Source organism: Pseudophryne corroboree, assembly GCF_028390025.1.
Source record: "Pseudophryne corroboree isolate aPseCor3 chromosome 3 unlocalized genomic scaffold, aPseCor3.hap2 SUPER_3_unloc_11, whole genome shotgun sequence".
Classification (NCBI taxonomy): Eukaryota; Metazoa; Chordata; class Amphibia; order Anura; family Myobatrachidae; genus Pseudophryne; species Pseudophryne corroboree.
In genome coordinates, this window is record NW_026967499.1 from 1,343,881 (window position 1) to 1,357,845 (window position 13,965).

Genomic DNA, 13,965 nt, shown 5'->3' on the forward strand with positions numbered 1-13,965 from the left:
ACGGGCCTGGGAACGCTCCTGTGACAGCAGGCGTGTAGCACGCCGCGTTCCCGCTAGGCCGCGGCATGGGCGCCGCCATGACAGTTTACAACAACCAGCATACAGCGGCCAATCCTGTGCTTGGCCGCACCCACTTTCCCTCACTCCACCAATGTCTGTGAACCAAGGGGTACATAAGAGACTGCAGGATCAGTCTGCAGGCATCCTGGACTTTGTGTCACTCCTGCGACCCATGTGAAAGGATCTGTTCCTGTTTCCTCTGTGTTCCTGGCTCTCTACCTAAAGACTTGTACTCCTGGTTATCTGCACAGCTCCGTGGAACTTCAAGGCCCAGCAATACCTGCATTCTTCAAACAGGCTTCACACCCATCACCATCTTGTGTGCTTCAGCCTTGCAGTTGAGACTGACTCCAGGTGTGTTCCATTCCTCCACCTGTGATACAGCTTGCTGCTGTCAGTGCTTCACCACCTGCACTGTGGATAGTCAGACTCCTGCCTCTGCTACCAGGTTTGCCATTCAACATCTCACTGCCAAAGTTTCATGTTTTAAACCTGCACTGGTTTCCAAACCAGAATCATCTTTACAAGCACCATTTCATCTGTTATCATCTTACCGGTTATTATTTCTCCAGTCATCTTTCATTCTGTTGCCATAGACTTTCAGCTATTACGCTGTGTGATTGACATTTACATTTGTTATTATTATTTCTGCTGCCATTCTGTTTAATCATCTGCTAAATAAATATCATTGCGCTCATGCGCAGAAACGTTATCCAGCCTCCTCGTTTTCTCCCATCTACCTCCACTGACCCACTAGCGCCCCCTCCGGGGACACAGCCAAAACACAATCTGACAAGCACATGACGCAAAGAAAAAAAGAGGCGCAATGAGGTAGCTGACTGTGTGAGTAAGATTAGCGACCCTAGTGGCCGACACAAACACCGGGCCCATTTAGGAGTGGCACTGCAGTGTCACGCAGGATGTCCCTTCCAAAAAACCCTCCCCAAACAGCACATGACGCAAAGAAAAAATAGGATTTTGGTACTTACCAGGTAAATCCTTTTCTTTGAATCCATAGGGGGCACTGGAGTACTCTTGGGATATGGACGGCTTCCACCGGAAGAAGGCACTGAATAAATTAATTTTGAGACTACTCCTCCCCTCCATATCCTCGAGTACCTCAGTGTTTTTTACTGAGCCGAACAGGATCGATAGAGAGATTGACAAAAGGAGAATTACATATAACCTCACGGACAACAATAAAGTTGACACAAAACGTAACTGACAACTAAACAGTTGACACCATAACTGATTAACCCTTGTTAAATTTAAACCAGTCGTGAAAGTGTGTTACCATAAGAACCACTGAACCTACTCTAAACAGGTAAACTGCTCTGGGTGGGCGTCCAGTGCCCCCTATGGATTCAAAGAAAAGGATTTACCTGGTAAGTACCAAAATCCTATTTTCTTTTTCATCCACTCGGGGTCACTGGAGTACTCTTGGGATGTACCAAAGTTTCCCCCGTGGGCGGGAGAGCTGTTTGGCACTTGTAACACCAAGCGGCCAAAGCTAGATGCTGATGCCGCAAACGTATCAAACTTGTAAAAGCGCACAAACGTGTGCACTGAAGACCAAGTAGCCGCACGGCAAAGCTGTGTCGTAGAAGCCCCACGACTCGCTGCCCATGACGTCCCCACAGAACGTGTGGAATGAGCTGTTACTGATGTAGGTGGCTGTAACCTAGCATGAAGGTAAGCCTGACGTATAGTCAGTTTAATCCATCTGGATAAGGTCTGCTTAGAGGCTGGCCAACCCCTCTTGGCCGCCTCATAGAGAACAAACAACGTATCCGTCTTACGAACTGTAGACGTTCGGGATACATAAATGCGTAATGCGCGAACTACATCCAACGTTCCAGAAACTTCTGTTAATACCGGAACTACTATTGGTTGATTGATGTGAAAAGACGACACTACCTTTGGTAGGAAAGCGGGATTCGTCCGAAGTTCCGCTCTGTCATCATGAAAAACTAAATACGGTGACTTGCACGACAAGGCACCCAAATCTGAAACACGCCTAGCCGAAGCTAAGGCTAAAAGAAAAATCGTTTTCCAAGTGAGAAACTTAATATCCACTTGTTGTAAAGGTTCAAAGTAACAGGACTGTAAGAAATCTAAAACCAGATTCAAGTCCCATGGCGCTGTAGGTGGAATGAATGGAGGCTGTACCCTCAGTACACCCTGCAGAAACGTATGTACCGTAGGCAACAAAGCCAATTTCCTTTGAAAGTAAATCGACAATGCAGACACCTGCACCTTTAGTGTGGATAGACGTAGTCCTCCATCTAACCCCAACTGTAAAAATAACAACAGACGGGATAATTTAAAAGATGATGTTGGAAACCTCCGAGCTTCACACCAACCTATATAAGTACGCCAGATTCTGTAATAATGAGCTGCCGTAACCGGCTTCCTAGCTCGTACCATGGTTGGTATAACAGATTCAGGAATGCCCTCTCTTCTTAAGATGGCCTTTTCAACAGCCACCCCGTCAAACGCAGCCGCGCTAAATCGGGGTAAAGGAACGGACCCTGTTGTGACAGGTCCGGACGTAGTGGGAGTGGCCAAGGATCGTCTGCGAGTAGTCCGAGGAGATCCGAGAACCAAGTTCTCCGAGGCCAATGAGGCGCTATTAGTATGACTGTGACGGACCCTCTTTTGATCCGTTTTAGCAACAGCGGGAGCAGCGGAAACGGTGGAAACAGATACACAAGGCTGTACGGCCACGCGGCTGTGAGAGCATCCACCGCCACTGCCTTTGGATCTCTCGTTCTGGACACATATCGTGACACCTGATGATTGTGGCGGGATGCCATCAGATCCACCTGAGGGTAACCCCACCTCTGGATCAACATCTGAAACACTTCTGGATTTAATGCCCACTCTCCTGGATGAAAATCCCGACGACTGAGAAAATCTGCCTCCCAGTTGTCCACTCCCGGAATGAACACTGCCGACAATATCACCTGGTGATATTCGGCCCATCTGAGGATCCAAGCTACTTCCCGCATTGCCATGCGGCTTCTCGTTCCTCCTTGTTTGTTTATGTATGCGACTGCCGTCGCATTGTCTGACTGCACCTGAACAGTCTGAAAACGAAACATGTACACTGCTTGTCTTAGCGCATTGTAAATCGCCCTGAGTTCCAGAACATTTATAGATAGCAATCTTTCGTGATCTGCCCAGAGGCCCTGGAGCCGATAACTCTGAACTACAGCTCCCCAACCTCTGAGACTTGCGTCTGTTGAAAGAATTATCCAATTCCCGACGCCGAATCGTCTCCCTGCAGATAGATTGTGTATCTTTAGCCACCAGAGAAGAGACACCCTGACCTGTGGCGACAATCTCACCCTGTGGTGTATCTGCAGATGTGAGCCCGACCACTGTGCTAGCACCTCCAGTTGAAACGGACGTGAGTGAAATCTTCCGAACTGAAGTGCTTCGAAAGCCGCCACCATTGTGCCTAAAAGGCGAATGCACAAATGTACTGAGACTGTGCGTGGCTTGAGCACTAATTGCACCAGATGACGAATGACCTGTACCTTCTGTTGTGGTAGGTAAACCTTTTGATTTACTGTGTCGAAAATCATCCCTAGGAATTGAAGTCGTTGAGACGGAATTAGATGTGATTTCTTGAAACTGACTATCCAACCGTGCTGAACTAGTACATTGTACGTTAGCAACGCATGCTGGAGAAGCATTTGTTGAGACGAAGCCTTGATGAGTAAATCGTCCAAATACGGAATAATTATTACTCCTAGGGACCTGAGATGAGCTATCATCACGGACATCACCTTGGTGAATACCCGAGGCGCTGATGAGAGGCCAAACGGCAGAGCCTGAAACTGGTAATGGTCTCGCCTTATTGCAAACCTTAAGAAACTCTGGTGAGGTGGCCAAATTGGAATGTGTAAGTACGCATCTTTGAGATCCAGCGCAATCATGAATTCCTGTGGCTCTAAACCTGCAATTACTGACCTGAGAGATTCCATCTTGAATCTGTAGTAAGTGACGTATTGATTGAGACCCTTTAGGTTCAATATTGGCCTGACTGAGCCATCTGGTTTTGGTACCACAAACAGACTGGAATAATAACCCTGCCCCTGTTCCTGCACAGGGACCGGAATCACAACTGCAGCATTCAGCAGAGACTGAATGGCAACCTGCAGAACTGCTTTCTTGTCGTCCGACACAGGCAGTCCTGTCGTGAAAAATCTCCCTGACGGAAGACAATCGAACTCTATTTTGTAACCCTCTAACACTAAATTGCGGATCCACCCATCTGTGGACGTCTGAAGCCACGCCCCCTGAAAGCTCTGAAGGCGTGCTCCCACAATTGGAGATCCGAGATGGGCTGGGAGCCCGTCATGCCACTGGCTTGTTAGTGGTCTTAGCGTCTTGACGACGTGCATTGGATTGTCGGGCACCACATCCCCGACCTCTTCTACCAAGCGTGACCGCTCCTGTGCCCCGCCCACGAAAGGGCTGAGTTCTAAAGGATTTGAACGCCGGACCAGAATATTTCCATTTAGGTACAGTTGTAGGCGATGGAAGAAACACAGACTTTCCTCCTGTAGCCTCAGAAATCCATCTGTCCAATTCGGGACCGAAAAGCTTCTCGCCATCGTAAGGCAATGCCTCTATACCTTTTTTAACCTCCGCCTCCGCTTGCCAAGAACGTAGCCAAAGTGCTCGTCGTGCTGTGACTAGCGATGAAGAAAGGCGAGAAGTAAGCTGACAGACGTCAGTAGAAGCTGTACATAGATATTCAGCAGCTTCCCAGATTTGATCCGCGAGAAGTATAAGATGGTCATCCTGTAGAGCCGACTTGAGCTCTTTTATCCATACCATTAATGCTTTAGTAACCCAAATGCCAACCAACCCAGGTCTCAGCAACACTCCTGCTGCTGTATACATGGACTTTAGCATAGATTCTATTTTACGATCTGCAGGGTCTTTAAGCGTAGTAGCAGTTGGTACTGGTATGGTTAACTTCCTTGTAAGTTTAGATACGGACGAATCCACCAATGGTGGGTTCTCCCATGTAGCTGTCATGGACTCTGGAAACGGGTAACTCGATTTAAATCTACGAGGTATAGAAAACCGTTTATCCGGATTCTTCCGTGTTTCCAGTAACATTCTATTAAGAGATTCCGAAACAGGAAAACACCTCGGAGATCTCTGTCGTTTAGTAAAGACTACCTCATCGTTCGCCAGGGGCTCCTCAGTTTCCGTAAACTCCAGCGACTGACGCACTGCTCTGATGAGATTATCAATACCTGGGCTGTCAAAATCGTCACTATCTCTGACTGTTGGTCTATTTCGCCCTCCTCATACTCCTGTTCAGTGAGGTCTAGCATCCCAGAAACTGGCAAATTATTAGGAAAAGGAAACTTATCTTTTCCACCCAAGGTGGACCTTTGACCAGATTGAGACTCCTCTGGTAACTCAAACGGTCTCAATTTAAACTCAGATCTTGCCGCCTCCCTCTCTTCATGAGAGGCGGCCAGCTCTGATTGCAAACCAACTAATACATTTGCAAGCATAGCCCAAGGAGGGTCCGGAGACGAACCTGGCTTTAATTCTGGAGTGGAAATCGTATTTGTAGCTGTATTAATAACACATACTGTACATGTGGTGGATCCATCAGGCAACACACTCTTACAGACATGACAGGAAAAATGTTTCTTAGATTTTGCTGGTGTCTTACTCATTATGAAGACAGACAATACAAACTACACACAGACAGTTTGCACGACTCAGTAATAACACTAAGGTTTATTCTGTATATATCAGGCAAGTGCCGCCAGCAAAAGGAAAACTAATCCCCAAATTCCCCTAATACCCCTCTAAGTAGAGATGTAATACAGGAATCCTGGAACAGACCGGAGAAACATTAAATATGTTAAATACCAAGTTTTCCTTCAAAGCTTAATACTGCTAATGTGTCTCCCCCCACCCCCACGACCTCCGTGTACAGCACCGGGTCGGAGGCACCGTGGAACACCCCGCATAGGGCCGCTGTGAGCGGCCTATACCTGTGTAGGCAGCGGGGAACTCATCGGCTGCTACGGCGCTGGAGCGGCGGTCAGCGGGAGCAGAGAGCGTACTGCATAGAGCCGTGAAGTGGCCTATTGCATACGCGCTCCAGGACTAGAACACACCCAGCATAGAGCCGTGGAGTAGCCTATACTTGTGTAGCCAGGCAGCGGGGAATTTATCGGCTGCTGCGGCGCTGGGAGCGGCGGTCAGCGGGAGCAGAGAGCGTACTGCATAGAGCCGTGGGGCGGCCTATGCATACGCGCTCCGGGCCGCCGGATAACTCACACATAGAGCCGTAGAGCGTCCTTGTAGCCAGGCAGCGGAGAACTCATCAGCCGCTAAGGTGCTGGGAGCGGCGGTCAGCGGAAGAAGAGCGCACTGCATAGAGCCGTGAAGCGGCCTATGCACACGTGCTCCGGGCAGCGGTACCTAAAAATGCGGCGCTGGCGGAAAGGTCTCAGTCCCCAATACAAATCAACAGTGGGGCGGCAGCGTAAGCTGACCGCCCCTACCAACATACCTGAACAGTACCAAAGTCTATGACGGGGCTTCTCATTCAAGCTCCGTCCAGCTTCTTGCAGGCAGCCAGCACGTGGTGTGAGGGAGCTCTTTACAGAGAGGTCCGACACTCACAGCTGCTCTCAGCAGCTTCCACTATCCCTGACCCACGCCTGTCAGAAGGGGGGAAAGGATGTGGAAATCTTTGTAGAAAAAAATGAAAAACTTAGAAAAAAATTCCAATACTTGTGGACGAACTCCACTATGCCTTCTAACTGTGTCGAGCACAGAAAAAACACTGAGGTACTCGAGGATATGGAGGGGAGGAGTAGTCTCAAAATTAATTTATTCAGTGCCTTCTTCCGGTGGAAGCCGTCCATATCCCAAGAGTACTCCAGTGACCCCTAGTGGATGAAAAAGAAATAAAAGAAAAAAGAGGTGCAAGATGGAATTGTCCTTGGGCCCTCCCACCCACCCTTATGTTGTATAAACAAAACAGGACATGCACACTTTAACCAACCCATCATTTCAGTGACAGGGTCTGCCACACGACTGTGACTGATATGACGGGTTGGTTTGGACCCCCCCCAAAAAAGAAGCAATTAATCTCTCCTTGCACAAACTGGCTCCACAGAGGCAAGATGTCCACCTCATCATCACCCTCCGATATATCACCGTGTACATCCCCCTCCTCACAGATTATCAATTCGTCCCCACTGGAATCCACCATCTCAGCTCCCTGTGTACTTTGTGGAGGCAATTGCTGCTGGTCAATGTCTCCGCGGAGGAATTGATTATAATTCATTTTAATGAACATCATCTTCTCCACATTTTCTGGATGTAACTTCGTACGCCGATTGCTGACAAGGTGAGCGGCGGCACTAAACACTCTTTCGGAGTACACACTTGTGGGAGGGCAACTTAGGTAGAATAAAGCCAGTTTGTGCAATGGCCTCCAAATTGCCTCTTTTTCCTGCCAGTATAAGTATGGACTGTGTGACGTGCCTACTTGGATGCGGTCACTCATATAATCCTCCACCATTCTTTCAATGGTGAGAGAATCATATGCAGTGACAGTAGACGACATGTCCGTAATCGTTGTCAGGTCCTTCAGTCCGGACCAGATGTCAGCATCAGCAGTCGCTCCAGACTGCCCTGCATCACCGCCAGCGGGTGGGCTCAGAATTCTGAGCCTTTTCCTCGCACCCCCAGTTGCGGGAGAATGTGAAGGAGGAGATGTTGACAGGTCGCGTTCCGCTTGACTTGACAAATTTCTCACCAGCAGGTCTTTCAACCCCAGCAGACTTGTGTCTGCCGGAAAGAGAGATCCAAGGTAGGCTTTAAATCTAGGATCGAGCACGGTGGCCAAAATGTAGTGCTCTGATTTCAACAGATTGACCACCCGTGAATCCTTGTTAAGCGAATTAAGGGCTCCATCCACAAGTCCCACATGCCTAGCGGAATCGCTCCGTGTTAGCTCCTCCTTCAATGTCTCCAGCTTCTTCTGCAAAAGCCTGATGAGGGGAATGACCTGACTCAGGCTGGCAGTGTCTGAACTGACTTCACGTGTGGCAAGTTCAAAGGGCATCAGAACCTTGCACAACGTTGAAATCATTCTCCACTGCGCTTGAGACAGGTGCATTCCACCTCCTATATCGTGCTCAATTGTATAGGCTTGAATGGCCTTTTGCTGCTCCTCCAACCTCTGAAGCATATAGAGGGTTGAATTCTACCTCGTTACCACTTCTTGCTTCAGATGATGGCAGGGCAGGTTCAGTAGTTTTTGGTGGAGCTCCAGTCTTCTGTACGTGGTGCCTGTACGCCGAAAGTGTCCCGCAATTCTTCTGGCCACCGACAGCATCTCTTGCACGCCCCTGTCGTTTTTTAAATAATTCTGCACCACCAAATTCAAGGTATGTGCAAAACATGGGACGTGCTGGAATTTGCCCATATTTAATGCACACACAATATTGCTGGCGTTGTCCGATGCCACAAATCCACAGGAGAGTCCAATTGGGGTAAGCCATTCCGCGATGATCTTCCTCAGTTGCCGTAAGAGGTTTTCAGCTGTGTGCATATTCTGGAAACCGGTGATACAAAGCGTAGCCTGCCTAGGAAAGAGTTGGCGTTTGCGAGATGCTGCTACTGGTGCCGCCGCTGCTGTTCTTGCGGCGGGAGTCCATACATCTACCCAGTGGGCTGTCACAGTCATATAGTCCTGACCCTGCCCTGCTCCACTTGTCCACATGTCCATGGTTAAGTGGACATTGGGTACAGCTGCATTTTTTAGGACACTGGTGACTCTTTTTCTGAGGTCTGTGTAAATTTTCGGTATCGCCTGCCTAAAGAAATGGAACCTAGATGGTATTTGGTACCGGGGACACAGTACCTCCAACAAGTCTCTAGTTGGCTCTGCAGTAATGATGGATACCGGAATCACGGTTCTCACCACCCAGGATGCCAAGGCCTCAGTTATCCGCTTTGCAGTAGGATGACTGCTGTGATATTTCATCTTCCTCGCAAAGGACTGTTGGACAGTCAATTGCTTGGTGGAAGTAGTAAAAGTGGTCTTACGACTTCCCCTCTGGGATGACCATCGACTCCCAGCAGCAACAACAGCAGCGCCAGCAGCAGTAGGCGTTACACGCAAGGATGCATCGGAGGAATCCCAGGCAGGAGAGGAATCGTCAGAATTGCCAGTGACATGGCCTGCAGGACTATTGGCATTCCTGGGGAAGGAGGAAATTGACACTGAGGGAGTTGGTGGGGTGGTTTGCGTGAGCTTGGTTACAAGAGGAAGGGATTTACTGGTCAGTGGACTGCTTCCGCTGTCGCCCAAAGTTTTTGAACTTGTCACTGTCTTATTATGAATGCGCTGCAGGTGACGTATAAGGGAGGATGTTCCGAGGTGGTTAACGTCCTTACCCCTACTTATTACAGCTTGACAAAGGGAACACACGGCTTGACACCTGTTGTCCGCATTTCTGTTGAAATACCTCCACACCGAAGAGCTGATTTTTTTGGTATTTTCACCTGGCATGTCAACGGCCATATTCCTCCCACGGACAACAGGTGTCTCCCCGGGTGCCTGACTTAAACAAACCACCTCACCATCAGAATCCTCCTGGTCAATTTCCTCCCCAGCGCCAGCAACACCCATATCCTCCTCATCCTGGTGTACTTCAACACTGACATCTTCAATCTGACTATCAGGAACTGGACTGCGGGTGCTCCTTCCAGCACTTGCAGGGGGCGTGCAAATGGTGGAAGGCGCATGCTCTTCACGTCCAGTGTTGGGAAGGTCAGGCATCGCAACTGACACAATTGGACTCTCCTTGTGGATTTGGGATTTCGAAGAATGCACAGTTCTTTGCTGTGCTTTTGCCAGCTTGAGTCTTTTAATTTTTCTAGCGAGAGGCTGAGTGCTTCCATCCTCATGTGAAGCTGAACCACTAGCCATGAACATAGGCCAGGGCCTCAGCCGTTCCTTGCCACTCCGTGTGGTAAATGGCATATTGGCAAGTTTACGCTTCTCCTCCGACAATTTTATTTTAGGTTTTGGAGTCCTTTTTTTACTGATATTTGGTGTTTTGGATTTGACATGCTCTGTACTATGACATTGGGTATCGGCCTTGGCAGACGACGTTGCTGGCATTTCATCGTCTCGGCCATGACTAGTGGCAGCAGCTTCAGCACGAGGTGGAAGTGGATCTTGATCTTTCCCTAATTTTGGAACCTCAACATTTTTGTTCTCCATATTTTAATAGGCACAACTAAAAGGCACCTCAGGTAAACAATGGAGATGGATGGATACTAGTATACAATTATGGACGGACTGCCGAGTGCCGACACAGAGGTAGCCACAGCCGTGAACTACCGTACTGTACAGTGTCTGCTGCTAATATAGACTGGTTGATAAAGAGATGTCGTAGTATGTACGTATGAAGAAGAAAGAAAAAAAACCACGGTTAGGTGGTATACAATTATGGACGGACTGCCGAGTGCCGACAGAGGTAGCCACAGCCGTGAACTACCGTACTGTACTGTGTCTGCTGCTAATATAGACTGGTTGATAAAGAGATGTCGTAGTATGTACGTATGAAGAAGAAAGAAAAAAAAACCACGGTTAGGTGGTATACAATTATGGACGGACTGCCGAGTGCCGACACAGAGGTAGCCACAGCCGTGAACTACCGTACTGTACTGTGTCTGCTGCTAATATAGACTGGTTAATAAAGAGATGTCGTAGTATGTATGTATGAAGAAGAAAGAAAAAAAAACCACGGGTAGGTGGTATACAATTATGGACGGACTGCCGAGTGCCGACACAGAGGTAGCCACAGCCGTGAACTACCGTACTGTACTGTGTCTGCTGCTAATATAGACTGGTTGATAAAGAGATGTAGTAGTATGTATGTATAAAGAAGAAAGAAAAAAAAAACACGGGTAGGTGGTATACAATTATGGATGGACTGCCGAGTGCCGACACAGAGGTAGCTACAGCCGTGAACTACCGTACTGTGTCTGCTGCGACTGGATGATAAATAATGATATAAAAAATATATATATATCACTACTGCAGCCGGACAGGTATATATATTATATAATGACGGACCTGCTGGACACTGTCTGTCAGCAGAATGAGTTTTTTATAGAATAAAAAAAAAACACCACACAAGTGAAGTCACACGACGAGTGTTTAACTTTTTCAGGCAATCACAATATAGTATACTACTAACTATACTGGTGGTCAGTGTGGTCAGGTCACTGGTCAGTCACACTGGCAGTGGCACTCCTGCAGCAAAAGTGTGCACTGTTTAATTTTAATATAATATGTACTCCTGGCTCCTGCTATAACCTATAACTGGCACTGCAGTGCTCCCCAGTCTCCCCCACAATTATAAGCTGTGTGAGCTGAGCACAGTCAGATATATAATATATACATAGATGATGCAGCACACTGGGCTGAGCAGTGCACACAGATATGGTATGTGACTGTCTTGTACTCCTGGCTCCTGCTATAACCTATAACTGGCACTGCAGTGCTCCCCAGTCTCCCCCACAATTATAAGCTGTGTGAGCTGAGCACAGTCAGATATATAATATATACATAGATGATGCAGCACACTGGGCTGAGCAGTGCACACAGATATGGTATGTGACTGAGTCACTGTGTGTACCGTTTTTTTCAGGCAGAGAACGGATATATTAAATAAAACAAACAACTGCACTGTCTGGTGGTCACTGTGGTCAGTCACTAAACTCTGCACTCTCTTCTACAGTATCAGCCTCAGGTCAATCTCTCTCTCTCACTCTCCTAATCTAAATGGAGAGGACGCCAGCCACGTCCTCTCCCTATCAATCTCAATGCACGTGTGAAAATGGCGGCGACGCGCGGATCCTTATATAGAATCCGAGTCTCGCGAGAATCCGACAGCGTCATGACGACGTTCGGGCGCGCTCGGGTTAACCGAGCAAGGCGGGAGGATCCGAGTCTGCTCGGACCCGTGAAAAAAACCATGACGTTCGGGCGGGTTCGGATTCAGAGAAACCGAACCCGCTCATCTCTAGTAAATACTGGTCCAATTCTGTTTTAAACTCTCGAGTTGGGTCCCTAGTCAGTCTCCTATAAGTGGATGTGTCGTTGAGCTGACGATCACATTCACGTATATAAGACCCAAGGTATATATATATATATATATGTATTGTTCCATTAAATATTAAGGACACCGTGTATGGATACCGTGTGTGGGATCAAATTGTTCAGGGCCACATAAGTAATAATTCGGTGGTTGCGAGGATATTGTCACATATTACGGCAACAAGTTATTAGCGATACCGGATTCATGTATATTACTGTATGATACTGTGGTCGGTTAGATCTGGTCTTTAGGTGGGAGCCCAGAAGTAAACTGTAATCACATCACAAGATTAGGTGTCGCTCAGTGTTCGAGCTGACCAATGACCCGCAGTGTACTGAATATGTCCCGCCCCTGGACCAATGGAAGATCTTACATTCCCCATTGTACTGTTATTGGAACATTGTATAAAAGGACGCACCTGGCCCAGGTTTCAGTCACCTTTCTCAGAGGTCATCTTGTAAGACGACTGAGGCCTGGAATCCGGTGGCGCAGCGTATGTATGAAGGTAACTGATCCTATTGTATTGGTATAGTTGTATTGCTAATTGTACTTGCATTTATTTCCCGTCTGTTGTATATTATTGTACGTATTACTGTATCCTTGAATTGTATTGTGTTGCTACAGTGCAGCATTGTTATCCCTTTGTGTCCGCTAGGGACTAATATATATGGTTATTGGGTTGGACCTTTAATCCAAACTTACCCATCTGTCTCGACTGTTATTTTGTTAATCTGGTGAAGCGTCAGGGACACTTCCGACACTCTACTAAGGTCTAAGTGTGTTATATTGCTGTAGCCATATATATTCACCAAAGTATTATGAGTGCATCAACGCTCAAAAGGTACGCTAAGTGGTGCTACGCATAGGTACGCCCGTAGCTAGGAATAAAGTGTAAACAGCGGAACATTGAGGAAACTGCGCAACTAACCTATTGTCCATCAGTTTACTTTAAAAACAGTTTATCAGAGTAAAAAAAAACAACAGAACAGTTGAACAGACTAAATTTAATTAAAACCAACAAATGATAAAACTATTTAATTACACAGAGACCCCCCCCCCCCCTTCCCCCCGTAATATCATCCCACTATTCAAATGCGGAGTCAAAATCGGACATAGCCAAAATTGCACCAGAAATATTTTGCTTTTAAACAACTTTATTTCATATCTTTAATACACATATTTTTGTCTGTATTTTAAACTTAAAAAATACTTTACTCTGCACAACAGCCTATGTGGGTCATTCAGACCCATCCGCAATAGTGGCTCGCAGCAGTTTACCCGGTGGTGGCAAAATGCACATGCACAGCGGCCGTGCAGACACACACATTGTGGTCGCATCCCTGAGGGGTGAACGCGGGTGGGCCGGGGCCATTTTCCAGGAGGTGGGGGGGGGGGTTGCGTGATGTCACATCTGCGTTCATCTCTGATTAACCCCCTATAAGCTTCCAGAGTGCACCTCATATCTCATCTTTTCCAAGTTACTACAAATGATATGAGATCGGTAGCAGCACTACTTTCAGGATTATTACACAGAACACACATAAAGCAAATAACAGTAACACATACAAGGGATTAATTAGAAATAAGGAAGCATAATCATCATTAAGTCTAATTATCAACTGATTCTGTGTGGAACACATACACCTCTTTACTGCCTCCAGCAGCCCCTGGTACTGCACTGTGACCACCCGCCCCATCTCCCCCCACTATTGCCATCCACCCC